Raw genomic sequence first — 15,175 nt, 5'->3', positions numbered from 1 at the left:
GCCCTGTTTGCTCTGTTCTCTTCATTCCTCGGTCTCATAAATACCCTGTGCTTCTGGACCGCTCTGCTCCTTTTTGCTTCTTCAAACATTCCTTCTTTACCCAGTTCTTTACCTGTCAATTTTCTAAACCGCTTATGCCTGGTCAGGGTCGTGGGGGGTGCTGGAGTCTATCCCAGCATGCAACGGGCAACAGGAACTCTGGAGAGTTTGCCAATCCATCGCAGGGCCCACACACCATTCACTCACACTCTCATACCTATGGGCAATTTAGAGCCTCCAATTAGCCTACTGCATGTCTTTGGACTGTGGGAGGGAACCAGAGTGCCCAACTTAAACCCACGCAGACACGGAGAGAACGCGCAAACTCCACACAGGAAGGCCCTCAGTCCAGATTCAAACTCGATACCTTCTTTCTGTGAGGCGACAGTGCTATTCACTCCACCGCTTTGCCATACCCAGTTCTCTTATATGAAGCATATTTTTTATGTTAAACACGAATGACTGAATAAACCTGCAAATCATGTGACAGTCAAGGACTGCTGTATGGCATGGGTTACAGAAAGCAGATCATTTTAGACTAGGACACTGGTGATCAGAGGAGGTTGCATCTGTTAAAGCCCCTCATGCCTCGAATTCTGCTCTTAATTGTAGTTAACGGGTTAATGCACGATTGCATGCAGTTTGCCCGTGTAAGCCCATCAGCAGTGGAGTACAGGAAATGGTGGCTTTCAAACAGTACTCCGGTGAAACGCTACTGTCCTCCTGGGAAACGCATGGGAGTACGGGAGTGATGAGTTGGCTGTTAAGGAACTTCTCCAGTGTGTGAATGGGCCCTGGGGTGCGGTACGAAATCCAGACCATGCCGGTTCTGACCGCAGCTCGCAGGCCCAATGGGTCATGGGTAATTGGCAGTAGGCTCTCCCAGGCCTGGGGGGTGGGGTGCGGTGGTGGGAGGGTTCAGTTGGCTGAGGACGATATGGTCTCATCCTTTACCCAGAGACCCTTGAGATTCCCCGCAGTCTGCTAAAAGCTGCACGTGAAGCGTATTCCACCCAATCGCGTGTGCGCAGTCTCAGTTTGCGGTCCAGCTTGTGGAAAGAGGCAGCGGTTTGACGTCGCAAGTTTCTGGGGACAGAACGTGCCTGTCTGTGCTCTCCCAAACGAACCAGCACAAACTGCATCAGTAAACGCAGCTGGTGAACACGATTTATTGTCCCCAAAATAGGGGGACATAAGGAGAAGATGGAAAAAAGAATATGGGAGTATTCATAAATTTCCTAAAAACATTAAGACCAACTTCTATGTTGGCAGGAGCAGCAGGCTGCTCTTTTTAAGCTCACAAATGGATTGTTATTGAGAGACCAACTCTTGAGTAGGTTTGATGTGCATGCAAAGCCTTTTGCCGGTCAACCTAGTCAACTGCAGTGTAGCCTCCTTCAAGCCTACGTAAATGAAGCAAGGCACTTATTTATGTGGTTCCCAAAGCTTTCCTCAGGTACCCCAACCAGATCCATCTATTCAAGCCCTCGATTAGTTGCATCAGGTGTATTTGAGCTGGATCACATCAAATACCTGGATCTGTTTGGGGGTATCCAAGGAGAGGTTTGAAAGCCACTGAGATTTTTGATGAAAAATCTATCAATGCAATTTCTTAAGGCTGTGCCGACAATTGGAACTATTTCACACAACCTGCTAAATATGGAATCTGGGCTATGAGGGCTGAGTTATGTACACAGTAATTGCAATAGACAGGGGTCCATTAGCATTGCTTCTTGGGTGGCTGAAACTGGTTCTCTAAGTCATTAAACTAATTATACAAGCTAATTAATCAGAGTGCTCCGAGCATGTTGCAAAACGACATCCACTCTTTGTTGGCCTGCATAATGAAATGTCATTTTTAGATCTTTTTATATATAAAAAATTACTTTGATCTTTTGAGTAAACAGATCATTTGCATATTAAGAAGAAAAGAAAAACAGTCTACGGAGCCCCCTGAAGAGGAGTTTTAGAAGAGCATATTAAAAGTTTTAAGCAATGTTTTGCCACAGATTAGTTGAAGTAGTGACACACAAACGATTTCTTGCCATAATGAAAAAGTGAAGCAAAAGGATAAAGTGAATTTTACATTGATCATCTTAATTGTTATTGGAACCCCACCTCTCCTCCAAATACCCTGTTTTAAGCTGCAGAGATTTATCATGTAGTGCTTCTCAGCGTCGTTTGAGAATGCATTTTCCATTGACAAATTAGATTAGCAGAGAGAGGGTGGATGACTTTCAAATGAGCTAACAAGGCGGACTTTTTTATTTTTTAATTCAAATTTGATTTTAATAAGGGTACCAATATCTATAATTAACTTGTTCAATTGGACATATCAAATGAACACTCACTAAGTGTTACCCTTTCAAAGACCAATTTATTGATGGTCTGTAAATTAATAATTTGATTAATATTCTCGCTCTGCGATGCAAAATGTCTTCTGTGTCTGAAGATGAGATCATGGTGTTAAGAAATCACCTTTTTTTAGGGGAGATATTTTTTATCCCAAATGTCATGATTCTGTAATGTTTCTCATTAAGTGATGCAGAGTAGGCAGTAGAAAGTTTGGAATTGTGCTCAAGCCATGGATGTTTTATCTGGGGCTTTCCCCATCCGCTATCTCAGGACTGTCAGTTGCAAAAAAAAAGTCATTGACCAATTCATTAAATGGCTTATAGTGAGACTGTGAGCAACTTGGAGAACATAAGGGCTATTTTTAAGATTGAAAAAAAAAGTATCTTGGTATTTTTTCTTTTGTGGTGTTGTAATAATCCTGACTTCATGTTTGTGGCATGCGACCTGCAATTTAGCCAGAAATTCATCACAGTGTGTTCAGCAGACGCCGGCTTTACCCTGTCCCTTCTGTCATCAGTCCTCTCGTGCTGGCCCCAGCGTCTTCAGTCCAGCAGACGTTAAAATCCAGGAAGCCAGACTCTTAAAGGTGTGTCTTTTTTCTTCTTTCAGAAATCTGGAGGAGTTTTACTCTTTCCTGACCCCTGTCTGAGGCGGCTCGGCTGTAAGCTTCATCTCACTGGTAAGATTATTGTGATTATGATGATGATGATGGTGATGATGAGGATGGTGATGATGATGGTAGATCATTCAAATACATTAGTTGATTGCCCTGTTCATGGAAATGTATCTAAACCTATCATTACACTGATGTGCTGAAAATGGCCTTCAGAAGAACCACACTGAAAGAAAATATTTGCAGTACAGCCAGGCCAAGGCACTGCATAGCCAGCCTGAAAATCCCCAGAGACGGGCTTCCTGGTAGTAACACCTAGAATGTCAAACCAACCAGGCGAAATTCTGTACACACATTGATTATTTTACAGTGAATGTTTAATGACTGTCATGCTTAATTTCGGTGAACATCTGCTCAAAGTCATCAGTTGTTACAGCTTTCTGCTTTAGGTGTGTTAGGTCAGGTCTTTTTAAAAACCCTGTGCGTCACGATAATGGGCATTTTTCTTTCATAGTTCTTGTATGTGGAAACCTAGCTTTATCATTATTAGCTTTAACAGATAAATTGACGCATTTTCCCTCTGTGCAGTTTTTGTATCATGTCAAAAAATGTGGTTGCACAAAAGCAAATTGAATTTATTTTCTTCCCAGTCAATACAGTGGCTATTAACTAATGTCATTTACAGATAAAAAAAAAGGGAGAATGTTAAACAAAATCGATATGTCAACACACAGAGAGTACACTGCTGTCCCGAATCATTTCTCAGGTGATCAAGCATTTCAGCCTTTATTGAAACCAAATCTCATAAAGTACCAAAGGCGGATTCCCCGGAAGAACAGACCACTTTGCATGTTCTAAGATAAATGACACGTCATGTAAGTGACATTCAGTAATGCATTCCAATATCAAGTGCAGGAAAAGAAATAATAATAATTTTCATTCAACGTGTTGTGCTCATAGGGGTGCAGAACATCTACTCATTTATGTGGCTTTGTCACATTGAAAAAGAACGTTATTGTATTCAGGTTCAGAACACATGTGCAACTGATGGAGAATAGGAAAGTTTAAATGATCCAATAAATCTAGGGATAGAGGAGAAATAAAGAACTGAATAAAGTGTAAAACAGGAGGAAGGACAGTAGAACATATAAACAAGAAAATATGTATCTTCCGGTACATTAGCTTCTGTTAAAATGCAATTTAACTTCTGGGGGGTGGGGAGGGGGGGAGTGGGCAGGCAGCCATCACTTGTAAGAAAGCAATGTGCAAGAGCATTAGAAGTGCAGTGACTGTTCATGGGAACACTCTGCAGAGAAATGCACTTTATTCCTTAGGCTGGGGCCTGATGACAGAGTAGGCCATATCTTATTTTTTTTTGGCTCTTCTACCCTGTCTGAGGTCAATGGCTGAGCTAGATGTTTGTCTGCATGGTTCAGGCCCTGGAATGGGGTTGGTTTTGGGGGGGGTGGGGGGGGAGTCACACTAGCTAGGAGGGCCTCTCCCTTCCCTTCCCCAGCACTAATGCTGCTCAGTCAGCTGAACTCCCCCATACCCCCCCAGCTCCCCCCCGACCACCACAGCCACCTTCCCTATATGAGGGTAGCGGCTTCACACAGCATGGTTTTCACGTAAATGTCCTATTTTTAATTATTATTACATATTAAGTAATAATATAATATATTCGTTACATTTTTACTATTACATATTCATTCATATATTATAAGACTACATGAAAGTACTGCAAGGTCAAAGGGACAACCTTTTTCTTTCCTTTTTTCTGTAAATAGTGCAATAAATTTTTTCAGGAAGTGTACGGATGTGTGTGTGTGTGTGTGTGAGTGTGCAGTGAAAAATGTTCAGAGTTGAATAACTGTAAAATTTACATTTAAATTGAGACTGGAATGCAAATTAAGATATCTTAAATGCATAGCAAAACAAACAAACAAACAAAAAAATAAGCCTTCTGCACATGAAAAGAATCAGTAAGCAATTTATGTAAATATATGTGCAAGGGTCTTTATGGAAGAGGACAGTGGCATCCAAACACTTTTAAAACAACAGATACACAATTTGATGGGGAAACTTTGTAGTCTTGCAACATTATGTGAGAGCAAATTTTGTGAAATGGACAGGGGAGAGGCCTTGTCAGGTATAATTTATCATAATTTGTGTGATTATGCTTATGATATATTAATAATTACTAACAACATGACACGTGATTGGTCTTTGTTGGTATTTATTTGGTATTTATTTTACACATGCTAAAAGGCTTTGTAAATCATGCTCGTTCTGTGCATAGCTGGACATCCAGCAGCCCCCATTTCTTACTGCATTTTGTTTAAACAACTGCTACTAAGCTCGTTAAATTGCAGATGCAGAACCAGCAAATTAGAGTACACTTTAAAATCAGTAAGTTAGAGTTACTTGTTTTCCAGTACGTAAAATAAAAGCCCTAAACATCATGCACACACATGGATTGAGTATGCGCCTTCGCTTCCTAAACATCAGGGAATTACCTGTCTATTCTCTCTAAATGTTTTGATACAGTTGTATCATACTGTATGTCATTTTCACACAAATCCGATATCAATGCAGAGAAGTGCTGAGACCGTTGTGTACTAGCATGGCATCTCAGGGGAAGGGGAAGTACGGTATAGCTGTAACTGGCATGTGTATTTTCTTTCAGCACGTGCCTTGTTTCCTAGTAGAACTGACATTATTTGGAGCAAGGGCTCCTTGGTGTCTATAGGATATTCAGTGAACTCGTCAAGTGCCTCCCTGAAAGTTGTTCTGGTCCGCTGTGCGGATGCGTTTGGTAACACCCTGCGGGTTTTCACGTTATGGTTCAGTAAGTGCGGGCAGCTCCTCGAGAGCTTGGGTCCACGGCCCCTCGCAGTTCTATAATCCTGCGGTCAGAAATGCAGTGTAGCCTGGTACCTGTGCTTCTGCGTTACTGCACACTGTGCACTTCTACAGGGGTTCCACTACATATATATATATGCCTAATCTTGGAGGGGGCTGACCAGTTTATGCATTTAAAAATTCGTATTTTAGCTTTTATTGGGAAGTTTTGAAGAGAAGCTAAAACCATAACTGCAGTTTCTGTCCTGATAGAGAAATTATGAGTTATGCTTAACAGTTGGATTTCCACACTCTATTTATATGCAAATGCAAGAAAGATGAGCTATTGTTTCAGATACATTTAATCTCTTTGTTGTAATAACTAGTCTAGTGTCGTTTCATTTTGCTGTCATTGTCATTGTTTTGCTTTTCGAGTTCTCTTTCAGTTCTTACAAAATACATGTTTACAATTGCTGCTGTCTAGGGCCAATAATGTGTGCATTCGAACGAACGAGCTCGTGACAGTGGTTTAAACGAAGCAATGCTCTGCTGAGAATGAAGACATCAACACTTCCATGGAACACAAATTACTGCAATTATGCTACTATAATACAGAAGGCAATCAGTGAGGCCACATAATGTGTTTCACTATGATGGAATTAGTCGGATGTCTGAATTCCTTTATTTTTCTGAATTAAATTAAATTAACGTGATTGTCCCGTGATCTGAAGTAGGCTTCGTGCCTAACGTGCTTTCTGTTCCATTTCTTTGCCAGTCACCTGAGGGCTTGAATAAAACATTCGACTCGCACCATTGTACATTCTGACTTCTTTTTTTTCTCCCCTTTTCTACACCATGTTGGTAAACCTGTCACATCACTGTAGTGTCCTCTTCAAGTATCCAGAGGGCAAAGATAAGCCTGTGCTCTTCCCCAATCTGTGATGTCACCTGAAACTGCTTTTCATAGCCTGGCCACTGAGCTGTGCAGCTATTGGCTCAGAATAACATTCTTTATGTGCAGCTGGTGCAGGCAGATTGCGAGTGTCTAATTGACCAGAGGGGGCGCTGTTGCGTTGCGAGAAGTAGATAATCCAAGTGGCAAGTGCTCTTTTCTAAGGCACATGATATCAGCTGAAGGAGTACACTTTAATGTGCAGCATTTAATCACCTTACAGGGCTGTTGGCTACAGTTGGCACTATTATGTATGGTCGAGATTCTAAACTAGGCAATGGGGTCAACCACTCGCTAGAACAGTGCCTTAAGAGGTACCAGACTCTAGGGCTCATCGATGCACTAGAACAGTGCCATAACAGATAGCAGACTCTGGGGCCCATCCATGCACTAGAACAGTGCCTTAACAGATACCAGACCATGGGGCCCATACACACACTAGAACAGTGCCTTAACAGATACTAGACCATGGGCCCCATACACACACTAGAACAGTGCCTTAACAGATACTAGACCGTGGGGCCCATACACACACTAGAACAGTGCCTTAACAGGATAAGCCACCATGTTTTATTTGTGAGTTTTGAGGATGTTGCCGCTGTTCTTTTTCGCTCTCAAACACAGGCACGTCCGGCCCCAGATCCCATCTTGAAACACTTTTAAGAGGCGGCAGCGTTCGGAGCGAGCGTCTCTTCGGGCCTCCTGTGTAAACACAGCGCCAGGCTAATTAAGATTCAGGGCGTCTCTGCGGAGCGCGGCTCACCCAGAGGACTCTAATGATTTATTACACGGCTCGAAGGGGATCTGGGAGGAGGGGCTTATGAAACACGGCGGGGGGGTGGGGGGGCAGGGGGGGAGACGCTCGGTCTGGAAAGGCCGCTTATGGCCCTGCTTTTGAAAGGATTACAGCCGTAAATCGCGTGTTTGCTGTGCAGAATTATTGCGAAAGTTAATATTTGATATTGAACTTTTTTTTTCTTTGCTTTTTTTAAGGAGAGTCCTTAGTCTTTTTGTATGATGTATCCCCATTTTATTTTGGTCATTTTTATTGTTCTACTTCTGTAAACCTCTTTGTGTTGCATATTATGAAAGGAATCTATATAAATCAATCAATAAATAAATAAATAAATAAAGCATGGTTTATTTGAAACACAAGCACATCTCCTTGTGCATTACTGGTTCAGTGAGTTTATATCACTTGTGAATTGAATTCAAATATTAAACATTGTGTCAGTAAGTCTCCTTTCCCACCCAGCTGACTCAAGTTCACATCATCCACATGTCTCACTCACAAAGTCACAAATTCTGCAGGATTAATACAGAGACGATGAGTTTCTCCAGATAGGGTGTTTACCTGAAGCAATAGGCGGCAAAAATAAGCTTCACTTTTGACAGAATCCCAGCCACAGTGAGGGCTTAAAGAGATTTTAACAAAAGTCCTCAGATCACCACTGAGGCGAGACGGCAGGGTATTAACGTTCAGATTGGCGAAAGGCTACAGCAGGGCATTCTGGGTGATTGCCGCAGCCCCTGAAGGATGTGACCGGTGTCCCTTGCGTTTGTGAGTGGTTTTTCTAACTGCGGGGAGAGCTGCCCCACCCCCCCACCGTTGCCGACGGATGCCGTCCACCTTTGGCAGAATCTGCCTCGAGGTCCAGTTATATAGCACCCGAAAACTATTCCGCTCTGCCCCTCTAGCACGGCGCTAGCTAAACTCACAGCGTCCCATATGAACCAGAAGATAGACCGGCAGGGGTCTATGCTGCACACTGCATGGGATAGATTTCAGCAGTCTGGACAAACAGGAGCTGATGTCAGTCTCCTCTTGATTAGGAAGCTTCCAGAAAAAATGGGAAGGCGTGTATCGGCCCCACAGAGAAACAACTTTGCGTGTACGGTAACCAGCGTGCAGCTCTGTGTAGAAACAGACCGAAGGGTGTTGGTGGGAGTCCATTGTGGGAAATATACAATGAGAGGCTGTAAAATTAAGAACGAAATGAGGAAAGTTTAGTTTATTGAACCATGGTGGTTAATTTTCAAACCTGTATGTCTAAATGTTAACCGTTTTTGGAGCATAAATTAGTGTTTGATTATATTCTTGTTTCTGAATCTAAATGTTAACATTATGACTCTACACCTTACCCCAGGAACATTTCAGAGTGTACATGTTTATCTACTCAGAGGCAGGTAGTTTAGCTAGCTAAGGGATATTGGACATGAGAACTGAGTGTGTCTTTAGTTTTCATACGTTATCTATATTTTACTGTCTGGAGGGACGAGTGGAGGGAGCACTGTGGAATGACTCACAATATCTCCATCGCTAAATATACCCTAGGCGTATGTGTTTTCTTTATAAGCACATAAAAAAAAATAAGAAACACATCCCACATTTGTGTTCTATATTAAGAGATGACTTAATGTTTGGTAAGAAATGCCAGAGAGTGCCAGCTTGCTGGATTACTTACTTTTCTCCACATAGTCTCCATTGGCTGGCAATTTTGTTCCACAGGGCACTGGCTACCTTTTCAACTAACGTTTCAACTAACGTTTGCCTTGCTGGATGCACATCCGGAGGGGGGGGGGGGTGTCCACTGAATCTGTCCCCATGCTTAGGGACGTGCTCTTCTTCTCGCAGGTGGGGGTACAGTGTCGCGACTGGACCGGGCCCCGGTGGTACCCGCGCGTCTGACAGCATGTTGGCACCTGCATGAACCGCGGTGAGAAGCCTCGGCTCCGGGTGAGTGGACCCCCATTTTGACACGTTTTTTTTTTCAGGCTCTCTCAGATTCTGTCCCCGTCGCTGTCAGAAAACATGCCCGTTGTCGCCGTTACGTTTGGACATCTCGCACCGATACGTCTCACACATTTTCAAACCTAATAAAATTATCTGGTGTGTCACCGCAAGGGGCTGTGCTTGCTACAATTTCCCCTAAAATCACAATAATATGGTTTCGGGTTGGCTTAAGTGTAACAGTGCCTTATTGCTGTTACACTTCCACTCACTGTCGCAGTTCAATGTCTTAAACTTAGGAAAAGGCCTTACGTGCTACAACAATTTACAGCTGCTTGAATACAAAGTGTCTTAATGAATCTGTGTCAAAGGCTATTTAAATAAATGTTGCACACATGCATGCTCGTAGCTATTATAAAGTTAAAGACTGTTAAGGACTTAACTTGTGAGGAACTCATGAATGAATAATCGCTTACGCAACTATGTCAAATATGTATTAGTAAAACCGGATTAATAATGGATATAAACACAAAGGCAGCTGTGGCAACTGGAGCAAATTGCTCCATGAACTTGAGTCATTTCCACTGGAATGCAGCCACCTGATACACACACACGTGCTTTGTGCGTGCACACACACACACACGCATGTACACACACACACATGCACATACAAACACACACACGCATGTACAAACACAGACACACACACACACACACACACACACACACACAATGTTGCTGAAAAACTGTACAGTATTCAGTATTGTATTCTGTCATCTCACAAGAGTTGATGGTACCTTGGAGGCAGTCTGTATATTAGTAAAGAAAAAATGAAAAAATATACATAGCAATCAGATTTTTAAAATGTGCTGTAAGTGTTGATAGAACAAGGTTAAAAACGAGTCTGGTTTTAAGCGTCTTGTCTTTATAATTCATTGAGGGCAGCGGCCCTGATGCACTGTCATGGCGGACTGGGTTTATCCGAACCCCACTTTCCCAGTGCTCTCCAGCACAGGGTCATTACCACATCACTAAAATGTTAGCTTTCCTGTGGAGGACAGGGCACATCACCGCTAAGCTCCTCCTAGTGACACGGCCCTTTTCCTGCATTTTTCATGCTGCATTCCGATGAGCTTCTCGACCCCGCAGCTATTTGCGATACAGATATGCATTTCCAGCTCCTGGAAGGGAGTAGGGCGGCTATGAATTTGGCATGAGCTTTCAGACTCACAGTTTGTCTCTGTGCCTTCAGTGAAATTCGGCATTCTGGAGGCAGAAGCGGAGACGGAAATAGAAAGAACAAATCTTCTTCCCCTAAATGCAAAAACGAGTTCAGTTTGAATTAAAAGCAAACTGCGGCAGGAAGGAATATCTGAGAATAAAGACAGTGTTCTTATTTATGCTGTGCGGCTGGTGCACCCATCTGCATAACGGTATTTTGGAAAACACAATGTGGAGTACAAAATAGAAATGTTTCTAATAAATACTAATAATGTGTTATTTCAGTTTTAGAGGGAATGTGTGTAATTTCAGTTTTAGAGGGAAGGTGTGCTACTTCAGTTTGAGAGGGAAGGTGTGTTATTTCAGTTTGAGGGAGAAGGTGTGTTATTTCAGTTTGAGAGGAAAGGTGTGTTATTTCCATTTAAGAGGGAAGGTGTGTTATTTCAGTTTGAGGGAGAAGGTGTGTTATTTCAGTTTAAGAGAGAAGGTGTGTTTTTTTCAGTTTGAGAGGGAAGGTGTGTTTTTTTCCGTTTCAGAGTGAAGGTGTGTTATTTCAGTTTGAGAGGGCATGTGTGTTACTTCAGTTAATTCTCATCACAGTGGGGGTAAGTGCACCTCTAGCTCACTTATAAAAGAAACAGCTTTCAGTGCATGGGAACTGACAGACCTCTTCAGCTTATGATAAATGCTTTTAAGAACATAATTCATATATATATAATTTTTTTCTTTTCTCATCTCACAGCATGCACATAGCCAGTTAATCTATTTGAAACTGAAGCCCGTAGATCACAGATGCGGTAAGAAAAACTGGCAGGGTGCACTTAATCTCAATGTGCACTTAGCCAACAAAACAAACCCTTTGAAGGAAGGTGAGAGTGGCTGGTGATAGATTTGAGGTGAATCTCCAACCTGCTTTTGAACAGCTAAGCACAATGAAGGAAAAAGTGAAGAATACTTTCATTATTAGTGGCCATGAGCTCTGAGTCCCCCCCCCCCATCAAACGGGTTATAGGTTCTAAAGAGGTGTTTTGAAAGATATCCACCTCTGACAGAAAAGTTTGCCTCTTTGCCCGATATTGAATTCTTGTGCTTCTCAGCTAAAGTATGTGCTTTATGTGCTTTTCTCTGTCAAGAGTATACTTAAAGGAGCAGTGCTGTAAGAGTTTAATCAATTAGTGATCAAGCAATACAAAATGTTTTCATGCGTCACCTTTCAATGACTTCAGAGAGGGCTTAGACCAGATGGTGTTTCCCTTTTCCATATCCTTTTGTTTTTGCAGAATGCATTGAGTACATGATGCATTTTTGAAAATGGTACATTAAATGCTGATCCAGACTACATCCAGATTAGATTCAAATCAGATTTGGACAAAAAAGTGTATTTACAATGTATTGTGTTTATCGTCAAATCACGTGTCAGATTTCTCCTGAAATAGGATATACTGTAGGTTGCACAAAATTACAAGTGTAAATGGGGCCTAGTGCAATCGAAAATGGTGACTAGGTTAGTCGTCGCGGATTAATTGATGGACAAAAGTCACCCCAAGCCAAAAGAAATTAATTCAGTTATTGAAAATTGCCTACATGTGTGTTGCATATCTGAAGCAATTTAACAAAACCAAGAACAAGAATATTATTAAAAACTTTTACAAATTAAAATTATATCTCCAACCAACAGACATGGCACCAAAGCTTTGTTAACCATTTTTAATTGACAAGCTGGAACCACGCAAAAATTATACAATTTTCCTCGCACCCACAAATGCCAGTATTAATTCAGCTCTAACAGAGTACGTGCAAGTCCAATAGGGGCCATGGATACTCTGTAAGAGTGCATTTAACACAGACAGTTTTGCTGTGCAGCATCCATATATCCTTTTCCCTCCATTTTCAGCCATCGCTGCTCTCCAGAAAACAAAAGCCCTTCTGTAAAATTCCCCAGGTGCGAGCGAGATTACCTCTGTTTATGTAGGAAACTGCTGTGAGAGTGAACATCAGGCAGTTAAAACAGCGCTAATTAATACCCAGGGTAGAAGCGAGGCTTTGATTCCGCAGTTATTTTTGGGCTCTGTTTTTTTATTTATTTATTTATTTATTTTTAAACAGTCTTTGTAGTTCTTGGCCCCACTGCGGGAGCCCAGGCATTTGTATTCCCGTCCAAATGTGTGTTGCGTTCAAAAAGAATGATCAAATGCCGTAAGTGACAGGCCTTTTCGAAATAGGAGCTGTCTGACTGTATATAGGAAGTATAAGTTGTGTAATAAATAAATAAATGTGTAATAAGCAATTACTGCGTGAAAGGCGTTCTGTCACAGATGATGGCAGAATTAGGTTTAATCACAAGAGTATTTCCTATTAATAAAAAAAAAAACAACATTTCTGTTTGAACAGAATTGGATAATAATAATAATAATAATAATAATAATAATAATAAAATTTATTGACCATTAATTTCATTCAAAGCTAAATTCTACACAGTAAAGTATTCAGTCTTGCAGAGGTTATTCCAGTCAACTGTGGAGTGGATTCATATAAACTCTGTTAAAAAGTTGAATTGTAGAGAGACACTCGCACTTCAGCCATCTTCTTCAGAATCCCGCTGCTCTCTGCAATAGACACACATATCAGCAAAGACACTCTGGGTAACTTCACTTGAAAGGACTAACCCAGAGAAAGGCACTGTCTGGAGCACAAGCAAAGGTGAATTAACACTGGGAATTCTACTACGCAGTAAAATGTCCAGTGTTAATTCAACTCTAATAGTGTTCATTCAACTCTTAACAGATATAATTTGGTCCCACATTCCGTGTATTTGCTGTTTATGAGTATCTTTTGTTATTATTGTTATTATTTTATTTTATTTTTTTATTTTCTTTCTTGCGCAAAATCAGAAGCAGGGCCCACAAGCAACTGTGTGGACAGTTTCAATATGTAATGTTCAGAAGTTCAGTTGATGGGCAGAACACGATGAGGTGTAACTTGATGTAAATATTGAACTGCTATATCTCCCTCTGACCTGTAGATGGCAGCTATGTGCTTTTTATGAAATAAGAAATTGATGAAATTATCTGATAATAAAGACAGAAATCTCTTTTTGCCTCCCCCCAAAGTACATCATATAAAAACGGTTTTTCATTTATTTATTTTAAATCAATGATAATTAACATGAAAAGGGCTGTATGAACCATAGTTGCAATACTTCCAATGTTGATACCATTGTTTTGTAGTATAATATGTACCTCAGAGCAGTTTAATGTTAATGTTGGCACACTTTGAAGAGTGTTGTGCGATAAGGATAAATTAAATTAACACATTCTTGAAACTCTAAATATGATCATTCTTAATACGTGTTGAATATATGTAGAAAATTCATGTGGTTGCCTAGCAACCTCTGCTTCTCTTTTATTGAAATTCAAAAAGTCGGAACCCTTGCAGCATATAACGACAAAGCGCCAGTATCTTTGCACAAATAAAACTGAGCAGCTTTAAGCGGTCTTAGTTGCACTACCTTCTGGTTGAAATATAAATAAAATGGAAAAATCCCTTCACACACAGTGATATTATGGAAGCAGCAATGCTGTCACAGTTCCCGTAGATACAGTTAATCTGCTGCCATCCAGGGTAAATCCGCAAATAAACAAACCAAAAGAGCAGACTGCTGAACTGAAGAAGAATTCTATATTCTTTGTCCCCAGACATAGAAATCCATAGGTGTATCCCCTTCAAGGAAATTCATATGAATCTTACTTTATATATTTCAGTTCTTTGCAAAATGGTTTTATTTGAACAGTTAAATTTATTTATTTATTTATTTATTTATTTATTTATTTGTTTGTTTGTCACAACCATTGTAATTTATTGGGATAATAAAGTGCATTTTTTTCTCAAATTTTATGTGTTTTACTTTAATATCTGAAAGCACATTCACATACGGTCCATATATGTCCACATACTGGTTCTCGATAGTTTGATATTCTATTGGATACAATGACCTGGATTTGATAAACATTTGCTCTGAACGTTACTTGGAAAGAGAAATAAGTTTTTTTTTTCTTCTAGTTTTTATTTTCTCCAAAAACACCTGAAGAAAAAAATGTAATAGCACTTACGTTTAATTAAAAGTTATATTTAAGCACAGAACGTTGAGTCGAGGCTAAGTGCTGAACTTCTGTTAGAAAAAAATAAGCAAACTTTTCCCTAGACATGTATCCCTGTTGTAAAATGATACATCTTTCGCACCTCCATTGTAATCTGCGCAGTGTTATGGACACAGCTACTCGATTCTTTGATTGTTGACCGGCCCCAGCTCCACGCATCGCACATCATTTGTCTGAAAGATGAACAGCGAAAGCAAATGGGCCTTTCAAATGCCCATCAATCACCGGTCGAGAAAAGCGCTGGGGTCATCCATCACAAGAAAGCT

The 15,175-nt window shown here is 40.9% G+C and overlaps 1 protein-coding gene across 3 annotated transcripts in view; it reads left to right on the top strand.

The window, feature by feature from the left end:
• Positions 1-15,175, top strand: part of LOC135259944 (receptor-type tyrosine-protein phosphatase delta-like) — a 550,399-nt gene that overhangs the window by 263,765 nt on the left and 271,459 nt on the right. For all 3 annotated transcript variants that reach the window (XM_064344912.1, XM_064344911.1, XM_064344908.1), the window contains exons 5-6: positions 3,004-3,073; positions 9,436-9,537. The gene's annotated coding sequence lies outside the window, so the exon portion shown is untranslated. The remainder of the gene's footprint in view (positions 1-3,003; positions 3,074-9,435; positions 9,538-15,175) is intronic.

The sequence above is a fragment of the Anguilla rostrata genome, chromosome 7 (assembly GCF_018555375.3).
Source record: "Anguilla rostrata isolate EN2019 chromosome 7, ASM1855537v3, whole genome shotgun sequence".
NCBI lineage: Eukaryota > Metazoa > Chordata > Actinopteri > Anguilliformes > Anguillidae > Anguilla > Anguilla rostrata.
Note: the sequence above shows the minus strand (reverse complement) of the source record. Positions and strands in the feature narration are given on the sequence as shown.